Source organism: Candoia aspera, chromosome 1 (assembly GCF_035149785.1).
Source record: "Candoia aspera isolate rCanAsp1 chromosome 1, rCanAsp1.hap2, whole genome shotgun sequence".
In the NCBI taxonomy this organism is placed as follows: Eukaryota; Metazoa; Chordata; class Lepidosauria; order Squamata; family Boidae; genus Candoia; species Candoia aspera.
In genome coordinates, this window is record NC_086153.1 from 55,657,701 (window position 1) to 55,669,521 (window position 11,821).

The 11,821-nt window shown below is 37.2% G+C and overlaps 1 protein-coding gene across 5 annotated transcripts in view; it reads right to left on the reverse strand.

Annotated features, from left to right (window-relative positions):
- LCLAT1 (lysocardiolipin acyltransferase 1) overlaps positions 1 to 11,545 on the reverse strand; it is a 106,712-nt gene extending 95,167 nt beyond the window's left edge. For 4 of the 5 annotated variants that reach the window (XM_063304409.1, XM_063304391.1, XM_063304397.1 and 1 more), the window contains exon 1: positions 11,442 to 11,545. The gene's annotated coding sequence lies outside the window, so the exon portion shown is untranslated. Of the gene's footprint in view, positions 1 to 11,126; positions 11,150 to 11,441 lie in introns of those variants that run through there. The other variant, XM_063304403.1, reaches the window with a different exon arrangement.
- Positions 11,546 to 11,821: the final 276 nt, after the last annotated feature.

Below are 11,821 nucleotides of genomic sequence, written 5' to 3' on the forward strand. Positions count from 1 at the left end.
GTGGTATTGTTTTGGCTATATAAGAATACTCAGATAACAGTATTCACCTTTAACATATATGATAACTAACTGAGGATAAGTATTATCCTCAAATACTATTAGGAAGATCAATCTATGCAGCCACTAAGAGTCAACAAAATTTGATGGAGCATAATCAATCACTATCAGGATAAGTTTGACATTTTATGAACAAGTGCACCAAACTTGCAAGATAATTTTTTCCTATTTAAGTTTAAATAAAAATATGCTCAGTACATCAACATTTTGATGATGATGCTCTGTTTCATTTCTGTCTTGGCTAGAGTTGATGTACATTATTTAATGTCATTCAACATTTGGAATAAAACAGAAATGTGTACACTGCAGTGTTCTAAGCTAAACCATATTTCAACATTAAATGAAAGAATAAAATGCTGTTTTCATATGGAAGAGAAGAAAACTGAAATGGACTACATGGATTAATGTAATTGCAGAAAAAGAGGGAGGAATTGCTTCTAGTAGAATGAATTCTTACTTGTATTTAAAAAGTATTTAAGTTATGTTTTGGGAACTGAAATTCAAGATATGTGGGATAACAAAGTTATAAACTGAAATGTCCATTCTGGAATGAGAATCTTGCCAGATATAAACACTGGAAACAGTGCGTACTTGTCAAGTATTCTTTAAGAGTTGATTTGAAAGGAAATAAATTTAAACCTGATGTTCAGAACAACTCTGTATTCTATTTTATGGAAACAGTTTCTCTGAGAAAAGTATCTGTGACTTGCAATCAAGGTTTCAGAACTTTATTTATTTATTTTCTATCCTGCCTTTATTATTTTTATTATAAATAACTCAAGGTGGTGAACATACCTAATACTCCTTCCTCCTCCTATTTCCCCCACGACAACCACTCTGTGAGGTGGATTGAGCTGAGAGAGAGTGACAAGCCCAAAGTCACCCAGCCAGCTTTCATCCGTGGGACTAGAACGTGCAGTCTCCTGGTTTCTAGGCCAGCACTTGACCACTACACCAAACTGGCTCTCTACAGTAACTAACATAGTGTGCGATACTGATTTCTAAATGCTAATAGATTTCTACCTTACTTGTAATAATTGGATCAAAACAGAACTTACTGTAAGGGCCCAGCAAAAATGCATGTTCATGATCCAGAATCCAGACTTGTTATTCAACTTCAAGTATTATTTATGCAGCAAACACACCACGATGCACTCTTCTTGCTGCATAAAAATTAGTGAGATCATGGTCACTATAGATTGTGCTTGGAACTTGACTACGCTCATATTTATCTGTTGCTCTGATAGCTGTTTTCATTAAAGGGTTGTTCTCTTCTAAGACTTCCTAAAACTCAGTAATTCAGAAACAGAGTAAACGGAAACCTATAAGGGGGAATGTTTTTCACTGGCTTGGTTTTCTCCCCCATGCTTGTTACATCAGCAAAAACCTGTTGTATGACGGACTAGGAATTAGCTGGTTCCACTGCCATTTCCTTCAAGATTAGCTCTGACATAAAGATGAAGCAGAATAGCAACTAGATACCTAGTGCCTGAAAGTGGCTGGCATACACACTTGCCTCTCCCTAATAACATATGTAGTTACATTTTAACTGTAGTGAAAGCGGCTTTGAGAATTTAAATTAGCAAATGGAGAAGAAATACTTAAAAAGAAATAAAAAAGCCTACTTAGTCAGGCAACAGAGGAAGTAGACAAACTGTAGGAAAGGCACTCTTTCTCGGAGTTTCGCTGGGGACATGGCCGACTGAACAGCTGTGTCTGTGAGCTTTGCGGACAGACCTGACAGCGGGGGTGGGGGGTGGGCTTAGGAAAGCTTTTTCCTGAAGCCCAAGAGCGATTTCACAGACAAAGAAAACATTCGGAATCATCCCATCTGCCCTCTGGGATGGTGACTTGCAGCCTGAGAATTGCTAACAATGTTCATGCCAATCAGGTAAGAGCCTCTGGGAGGCCTGGATGTCATTATTTCCAAGCCCTGCTGTAGCCTTAAGGGACACTAGGTCGAGCCACCCCATTTCTAAATCACCCAATTTATATTTCTAAATCACCCCATTTCTAAATCACCCAATATAACATTATATATATATAATGTTATGTACCCTAAGAGAGGCTTTCTACAGCAAGGAGAAATGATCCCTCTTGGTGCTTGCCATTATTTTTGCGATTAATTTTCAAACATCTTTTTAAGCTTTGGCTTGTTTTCCCATTTGGATATGGAGGAGGACTGAGAATAAATAATCATCTTCCTGTTATTTCTGTACCGAATTTGAAGGATTTAATATTTTTCTACACATTCAATCTGCTATTTTGAATCTTCAGCTTTCCGTTTCCACTTTCCCTGGGAGCTGCTTGTTACAATAATTTCTCTTATGTCAACAACTTTCAGAGATTTTCCATTAACTCATTAACTCCTGCTCTCACTAGTCAAGTATCTAGGGGGTGCCATAATCTACTGTCTGAAACATGGAGGATTTCAAGGAGACTTTCTCAGAGTTCCATCGTGTACTTCGCTGTGAGTTTAAACAGATGTTATGATACCTGTCAAGCTATTCTGCAAGATATTCGGGACATTGCAGAAAATATCAGCTCTAAAATCTGTCATCTGGCTGAGGAGGTTGTGGAAGATGAAGATTTTAACAAAGATAGAGATCAACCTACTGACAGTGAGATTGAAGCTTTTGTTGAAGTGCCAGGCAACAATTACATTTTGATGTTGAAGGGGTTAACGGGACAGTCTGAGTTACAAATTACAAATGCAGTTTTTTTTTTATGGAATGTTATGGGAAAAGAGAGGCTTTGTTCTGTGGGAGGTTTTTTGCTGAGAAGTCTGAGTTTCCAAGGGGGGCCGTTGGGCTCTTTGATTTCTGTATGAAAAATGCCTTGTGTCTAATATGGAGATATGTAAATGCTTTGGTTTATTTTGAGGTGGGGTAGAGAATTAAGAAAGTTTATTTGGTTTGATATTGAGGCTTGTATGATTCATCTTTAATGATTTGGATTAAGATTTACTGGATTGTTTTTAAGGTTTGTTTGATGTTCAAATTTTTTTAGATATAATAATAATTGTTTGGTTTTAGGTTTAATAGGAGTAAGATTGTTATAGTATTATTTATTATAAAAGTAAGCAATTTAAATGTTTCTATAATTTGATTTCAATTATAGTGGACAGAAATATATAGAACAGTAGTAGGAAGGAAATTATTAAATAAATGTTGTCTGGGGGGAGTTGATTTGGAGGTTTATATATTTCTTTTTAATATAAGGGGAAGGGGCAATTGTGCTTAGTGATCTTTATAATGTGCTAATGGAATGATTTATTTATTTATTATTCAAATTTCTATCACCGCCCATCTCCCCCCAAACAGGGGGACTCTCGGTGGTTTACAATAAAATATTTATAGAAATTTATATTTACAGAAATAATGTGATCTTGATTTGATATAGAGTAAGGGATTGATTATGGAAATTGCTGTATATTCTTGCTGTTGAAAGTCAGAAGTCAACTCTTTATGTAATCTTCAAAATTCTTTTTTCCTGTGTTTCACACTCTTTTAGTTTTTTTTTCTTTTTGTAGTTTTTTGCTTTTTTGTAGTTTTTAACTTTGTTTCAAACTTAATAAAATTCTTATTTAAAAAAAAAAAAGGAAAGGGACTCTTTCTCCAAGATAGGAACAGAAATGTAGTGAAGCTTTTAAGAGGACAGAGGTGTGGCTGTTGCTCTGGGAAGCAACACAGCCTTTTCAAAGGAAAGCAGTATGGGAGTTGCTTGGTAAAGGTAAAGGTAAGTATTTGAGGGAAGCATGGAAAGAATAGTAGGATATGCTGCATTAGCCAAGAGCAGTTGTTGTGTATATTAAAAGAAAATCACACTCATGAACAATCACACCTTTTTAAAGTGATCCCAAAACACCCAACTGATATTCATCTTTCTAGCTTTCTCACACACCATTCACCTTCATATACTTTGCATTACTGTACAGTCATTCAGTCCTCACTCCTCCAGTGTCCCTACAGCAGCTACCAATAAAGTAATTCTGAGTTACTGAATAATTGCAGTGAACTGCAAGAAAATATGAACAAGATATCTAAGCCACAAAAATAGATGGGGGGGAGCAGATGGAGAAAAGATAGAGCTAATGCTCAACAAGTCTACATAAATTTAATCTCTTCTTCTTTTCTTGCCAGTTGGAAAGTTAATATGATCTAGTTCGCAAACTACATCTGGCGAAGTGGACTCTTGCTTCTTGCCAGAAAGAAACAGTTGTGTGTTGTTGTTGTTTTCAGGACCACTGGAACAATTATTTTACAAGAAAAAATAATAAATACATTTTGGACCAAAGATTTACTTGTCAGGAGTTACAGGCTCATACTTCCAACTTTTGTTTCCCAATATTTGGATTTTATATGAGAAAACACAAAATCCAAGTTATTGTCAATTTTTAACGTTTTACAATACTGACTGTAAAAAATAAAGCTATCAATGATACCTGGATAAAACAATCCTATGAGAGAAAACTGATGACAGAGGAACCATCACTTCTTAAGTGAGGAGTCAGTTGTGTGGCTCCAACCAGGTGCCCCAAAGCTACTCTTGCTCCAAACAAAAAAGTGACATTAGAAGATTTAAGCAAAAATAAATTTGGCACCTCAAATATAGCATAGTGGTACCCAAGGACCATAAAAGAAAGCTGACACATGTCTCTAGCTCTGGAGATGTACACTGGTCTAGATAAAAAAGGAAGACATTTGACTTGCTTTCCTCCTAAACTTGTACAAATGGTTTGACCATACAGAACAGATATAAGGAGCATAAATGTATTTGCATAAGATGGGAAAGGTAAAATCTGTACTTCGAAATTTAAACTTAAGTTTGCCACAGGTTCTGGCTGGACCTACTGAGCTCACAGATGTTCTTTCAACAATTTCACTAGGGTATGCAGTTACGATACCAAGAATAGATCATACACTGGAAATGTTTAAAATGTAAACAGATAAGTTAAATGTTTTGCGTGATTTCCAGAAAAAAAATGAGTTTAGTAAATCAATAGACCCAAAGAGTTGCTGTAACTAACAAAGATGTGATATCTTAGCAGAGGGCATTTAATTTTTCCCCAGTGATAATTGCCCAAAGAACTCAGTAAGGATAAATCAAACTTGTCAATATATATAAGAACTTCCAGACATGTAAAATGAAACTTAAAAAGTTAATAGTGAATAACTATGATTCCATATTCATAAAACTAGTTTTTAGGCCCAACAATGTCCCCACCACTGTTTATCATTCCATAGTACATTCTATTGTGATTTCAACTGTTTTATTTACATCCATGATTTGTGTTCTATTGCTAGCAACTTATATTTTTCAACCTGACAGTAGAACTGAATTAAAGGTTTCTATCAGCAGAGTAAAGAATGGAGAGATGCTTTTTCTGTCTTCAGTCCTGTATATGTCCTCAAAATGTTGGGTTGAGAAAAAAAGTCCTGTCAGCAAACTTCAGCACTTTGTACTACACTGGATTCTGTTGAATTTTTTTCTGTATAAATGTACATACTACATATAGATACACACCTCTGGTACAAACTCAATAACTGTTTTAGATCACAGAAAGGGCTTGCATTAACTCTTGTGAATTTGATTTCTGATTCACCACAACATAGCACAAACTGCTTCAGAATTCTTTTCCGCTCCAAGAACAGTTCAACATGTGGTATTTGAAATCCTCCTGTGGGCTGTCAAAATTACTTCTACAGGTCTCTGGATCCTAGCCACTGTGTTCATTCAATTCTTCAAACTTCTTTTCCAAATTCTCAACTTCAGTTTATTGAATCACAGACTTTATTGTTTTCCAGGAAGAAAATAATATTTTGTATTAACAAAATCATGTTGTATTGATTTTTGTATTAATTGTGTTTTCAGTTGTTTCATTAACTATATTAGTTTGCCACTTGGTTATCTTTACTATTGCTATTCATAAGTTTCAATTGCCAATGCTCTTCTTGAAAGAAACATTTCTCTAAGACGTTTTTATGTAATGATCAACATTTATTTATAAAATGAATGGAAAAATGTCACCACAGAATCTATGTCTACTTCATCTAAAAGGCTGCCCTACATATAGATGCTTGTTAATTCAAAACACTGTGATTTTAAGAAACTATACTGATCTCGAAACACTTCAAGATAAAACTGTCACTGATAAGCAATTACCTTTCTCTGCTCTATACTGCCTGTTCATAGAACACTGCCTGTTCATAGAACACTGATCCTTTCCATGAATTATTTGCAATTCTTGACTGATATAAATAATTCTTGGGACGTTATCTCAAGATAAGCATCTAAGGAAAGAGATTCTCAAAACATTTCTGGATAAAATACATTCAACAACATTCAAATTACTCTTTGCCTTATGGACATTGGTTTTAAGGGAATAAATCTGTATAAGGAAAGATGTTTTAAGAATCTCCATTATTTCTGTAATAATGATATAACTTATTGTTCAACAAACTTGAAATATTTAAATTTACTTTTCAACAACAAAGCCTGGATGAACCATTTACTTTAGCAACAGTTTTATAAGTCTACAATAGATATCGGGGTGATTGCATTGTCATGGCTGTTTTTGCAAAATGACTGCCTTGATAGATGAGCGTCATAAATATTAATTTCCCTGATGCAACTTGATAAGACTAATAGAAAATTAACTTGCCAAAAATCTAAATACAAGACAGAAAAGGAAGGCAAACTTCAAAACACAATAACCACTCTCCTGAATCCATGTTTATTCTTTTGCTATCATTTACTGAAAGCAAATTAATGATGTTTAGAGAAACATAAATACAGGCAAAATGCACAGCTTAAACATAGGCAAAACACAGCCTACATTGAAAACAAACTCACTAGACACACCCGCTAAGAAAAAAGGCAAAAGAGGTATTCCACACCTTCATATATGGAAGCCTCATGCTTGTACATATATCCTGATTAATCTAACTTCTTTACCCTAGGATAATCCTAAGCCAGTATCTCAAGAATTGGACAATATACAGGAAGAATGAGCCCTATTTGGCTTGGTAGGTCACCCAAATTACTTATAACTGGAAAACATCACATATGTCAAATTAATAACAACAAAAATGTCACTACTACAATTGTTTGCTAAAGATTGTTGTACTGGTTTAGAAGCACTGAATAAATGATAAAACTTCAATCTAGCTACACTTACGTAAAAATTTCAAGGAATATTTAATATCAGCTTTTATGTTTTTACTGTTTTTATGTTGTAAAACTCCAGGAGTCATTTTTGTTGAATCTGGTGGTACATAAATAAATAATCAGGAAAAAAAAATTGCTTTTAAATGTGTAATCAGGCCACAATAGAAGCAAGTTGCTTTTACACAGTGAAGTAGACATCTGTTTCCAACTCCCACTTCAACTTCATAAAAAAAAATCCATTTATTTAAATATTTGATTATTATTTTATATGCTGGAACCAGAATGCAATTGATAGTATAGAAATGTATGTAAAAGCAATCTATGGATTGTTTCAGAATCCCATAGATCTGATCAATATAAAGAATAATTGTTGTGCAAATCAGCATCCTCCAACAAGCCACCTATTAGTCAAACAAATTTATATGGATGGATTTATTTGGATAAGGAAAGGTTCCAACACTTAGATGATGCAATGATAGATCTGAATATAATAATTGTTTTGGTTATGAATGTTGTAAAGATAATCACTTTTATGTCACTTAAACCAATATTGACAGCACCATCTATTAAGGAAGCTACAAACCTTCAACTATGCTGTTAAAGCAAGAAATAGCTGGAGGGTGGGAAGAATCATCTGTTGTCCTCTCAAAACACGTGCACAAGAGACAAGGGAGATTAATGTACTGACTCCATTGTATGCTAGAATTCCCATTGCTGTCCACACTGAAATATTCACTACTACAACAGGGAGACTTCCCTACTTAGATTCTCTGCACAATTTAGAAACCCAACTTTTATTACTCTAAAAAGCACAAAGAAATTGAACAATTAGAGCCAGGCTACCACTGTAAGTGACAACAGCTCAACAGGATCAAACCTAGCTGAGACAAGGAAGTCCCAGGGCTACAGTCTAGACTGAAAAATCAAATAGGTTCATGAGAAAAAGGCAACAGCAAATCACTGCCATATTGTTACCAGGAAAACAACATGAATGTGTCCATAGAGTCACCAGAAGCTGAGCTCAACTTGTTTGAGATTTTACTTTTATCTCACTGCAGATATTCAGTCCCAAACATAAAGAGCCATAGCAACTAAATGAGGATCTGATACCAAAAGATTCATTTCCATTCTTCTTCTGATTCTGACTGCACGAAAGATACACTTCTGAAGACAAATAAAGACTCTTCAAATAATAGTACGATTAAAAAAAAACAAATTAGCAAGATTTCTTCATAGATGAGAACTATTGCCTCCATCTCAGCATAGTTTCTATTTCTTTAAAGATATTTGCAGGAAGCTAAGGGTTACATCAAATACCGTGCAAGTAGATTTGTGCTCATGCAGTGGGCATTTTGTAATTCCTTCTGTTCCAACCCCACTTTTCCCAATCTGCTCTAGAAAATTCTCCAACTCACTGGAGCAAATGTGAACACCCAAGAACACATTAAGAAACCCACTCCACAAGTGCTGTTTGTTCTTCTGGACTGGATATTACTGAAGTAACTTGTTTTGCAGCCGTATTTTGAATAATGGTAAGAAAAGTCATTCATTGATAACAGAACAAGCACCATAGATTTATGTTTTTATCTCTATTACAATGCTGCCCATCTGATGTTCATTGTTCACAAACTGAGAGCATTTGTCCACAAAAGAATCCTAACAAGTGAATACCTCCTCATAAAGAACAGCTTCATACACTTGAAACATAGCCACCTGACACTGAAGGTACAAGTCTAGAAGTGAAGGCATGGTTCTGCTTCAGAGCATTTAAGGCTAATGCAGAAACAATATACATACAAGAAAAGAAAGCTGGGATAAATGCAACACAAATTTTTCAATTTCAAAACAACTCAAACAGTTTTACCTAAACTATTTATCTAAATCCCCAATCAGTACAACCATCACCCAGGAATTAAGCCTGGGATCTTCTGCATGAAAAATATTGGTCTATAATCCTAACCCTATACTTTAGTTCCTTTCCATAAGGATAGCTAGGCAAGCCTGAGGATTATTTATTGATTTGATTTTGGCACTGCCTGACTCCAGAGTGACTCTGGGTGGTTCATAATATAAAACAGAATAGCATAAATAAAACATACAATAAGAGAAATACCCCATCAACACAAAAACAAAAAAAACAATCATCTCTAACAAAGGGAGTTCCATCCACCATACCCCAAGGCCTGCCAGGTCTTTGAGACCCTCCTGAATACCATCAGGGTAGGAACTTTCCAGATCTCAGAGGTGACCTCATTCCAGAGGGCAGGTGCTATGACAGAGAATGAGAGGACCTGGAGCACACCCACTCTATTGGCTCTTACTGTCTGGGCAGAAACTGCAGAAGGTAGGCAGTTCCTCAAATCATCAGGCCCTATGACATGTAGTGCTTTATAGATGATAACCAGTACGTTGAATTACACTTAGAAGCATACTGGCTACCAGCGCAACTCATGAAGCAGGGTGTCATGTGGCCATGCCAAGGCAGGTCCTTAGCATTCTCACACCACTGCATTCTGGACCAGTTGAAGTTTCTGACTGATATTCAAAGACAACTCCATGCAGAGCACATTGCAATAGTTGGGCTGTGAGGTGACAAGGCCCATGTAGACCACATTACAATAGTCAAGCTAGGAGATGACAGGGGCATGAGTGATTATCTGGAGGGCCACATGATCCAGGATGGGGCACAATGGCACAGCAGATGTAGCCAAAGGACAAAGGCCTTCTTGGCCACCTGCTCTTCAAGGAGAGAGAGAAAGACAATTTATGAAAGTTTATGAAAGTTGTTCTGCATCTAATCAACATCCTGCTGGTGAGAGTCATGTACAGTATTGAGAGTCATGTACAGTATAACTGCTCCAGCAATGCAACGCTACACCTGAAGGAGAAATACAAACAAGAACAAAAAGGGAGGTGGGGTAAAATTAATCCAGACTTCTCCAACTGATGCTCTCAAGACGTAGTCAAACTCTCAAAATTTCAAGTGCAAATGAACACTGGAAATTCTGGGTTAAGTTTTAAAAAATCAGTAATAGCCAAAACTAGTACAACAATCTCTTTAAAATAAACCTTAAGCAGAAAATTCTTTTTTGCTAACTATACCCTTTTAGTAACATTTCCTTTCAATTCAGTATGACTTTAAAATAGACCTGAAAATGTATAAGGATATGGATAAGCTGTGTATATCCACAGAAACAGTATCTAAAAGTCATCCACAGAAAAGCAACATCCAAAAGTATCTAAAATACCCAATTCAGTAAAAACAAGAATCTGACAGTTTACAGGAAAATAATAGTTATCTGGGTAAATAATTTCATAAGAGCAATTTCTTTTTTGTCCTGGCTTCTACTCTGTGAAGTAAGGCCTCAAAGCCCAAATGCAGCTCTCAGTTGACAGAAAGCTGTGGACCCCTTCTTTAACGGTGTCATTTCACCAGCTCTTCTCCCAGAGAGCCTTGAGAGTCAGCACACTGAGGTTTCAATTGGCTGCAGCTATTTTAGGACTTCAAGGAATGGACCCAGAGGACACAAATGTTCATGCAAAACATTAAGCACCTAAGTTGTTTTGCATCTGACTTTATAGCAGCAGTACACATTCAGCAAAGTAGTTTCATCAACAAAGTAGCCCACATTAGCAGGAATGTGTAAAGTGTTTTAAGCATATGATGCTTTGTAATAGAGAAAATGCCATGTTAGTCTATTATTGCAACTAAGACTAGATCCTCTTCTTCGGACTGCTACAGTTGTATTTGGTTCTTTCTCCAATGAACTTAAAACAACATCTCACTGCAATGATAAGAAATATATACCACTAAGATCAAAGCGCCAAGTCCACTTTTTGAGCAGGTCTTTACTTGTCAAAATCCAATATTCCCCGCAGATCTCCACAGCCATCGGTACCTAGAAGAAAACGAGGGCTTCACGCTTCCCTTGAGGACCTCGCCTTTTATTAATGGACTATGAACATAGCACAGGTTCTAATTACGGCAGACCTACGCCCGCCGCAACCCTTGATCTTTGCCTGTCTACCAACACGGCTAAAGCAGCACTCAGTATAACGCCTTTTCCCCTCCCTTTTAAAAGATCGGCTTCTTAAAGCTACCCCTCGAGTGCAGTGGACGGGAGCGGGGACGGGTAGGGTGGAGCGGAGGAAACCCCAGTGGCGGTGGGACCTAGCCGCCTGCCCTCCTTATCCCTCTCCGCCGGCTTCCTCACCGAAAACTTTCCGGGGAGGGAGAGAAGGTTGTGGTGCTTCCAAATTCAAGCCGAGCCGGCGCCCGACTCCGCTCAGCCCGTGCCGCCCGCCATCTTAGATTGCCCGAAATGCAACGCTCGACGCCCACGCGTTGCATTTTGGGTACCCTGAGCTGGGGACAGAGGCAAGCGGCGTTCCGGCTTAGCTGCGCTGGCTGGTTGGTTGACTCGAGGGGGGCTCGTGAGGTTGGTGTGGGCGATGAGGCAACTCCTAATGCTGACCTAAATTTTTGGATCCAAGATGGCGACTGAGAGCAGACGCCGGCCGCGGCTCTAAGGGGAGACTCCCGGTTTTCCTTGACCCTCTTCCCCCGCACCCAGCCTCGCTGTTAGTTGGAGTC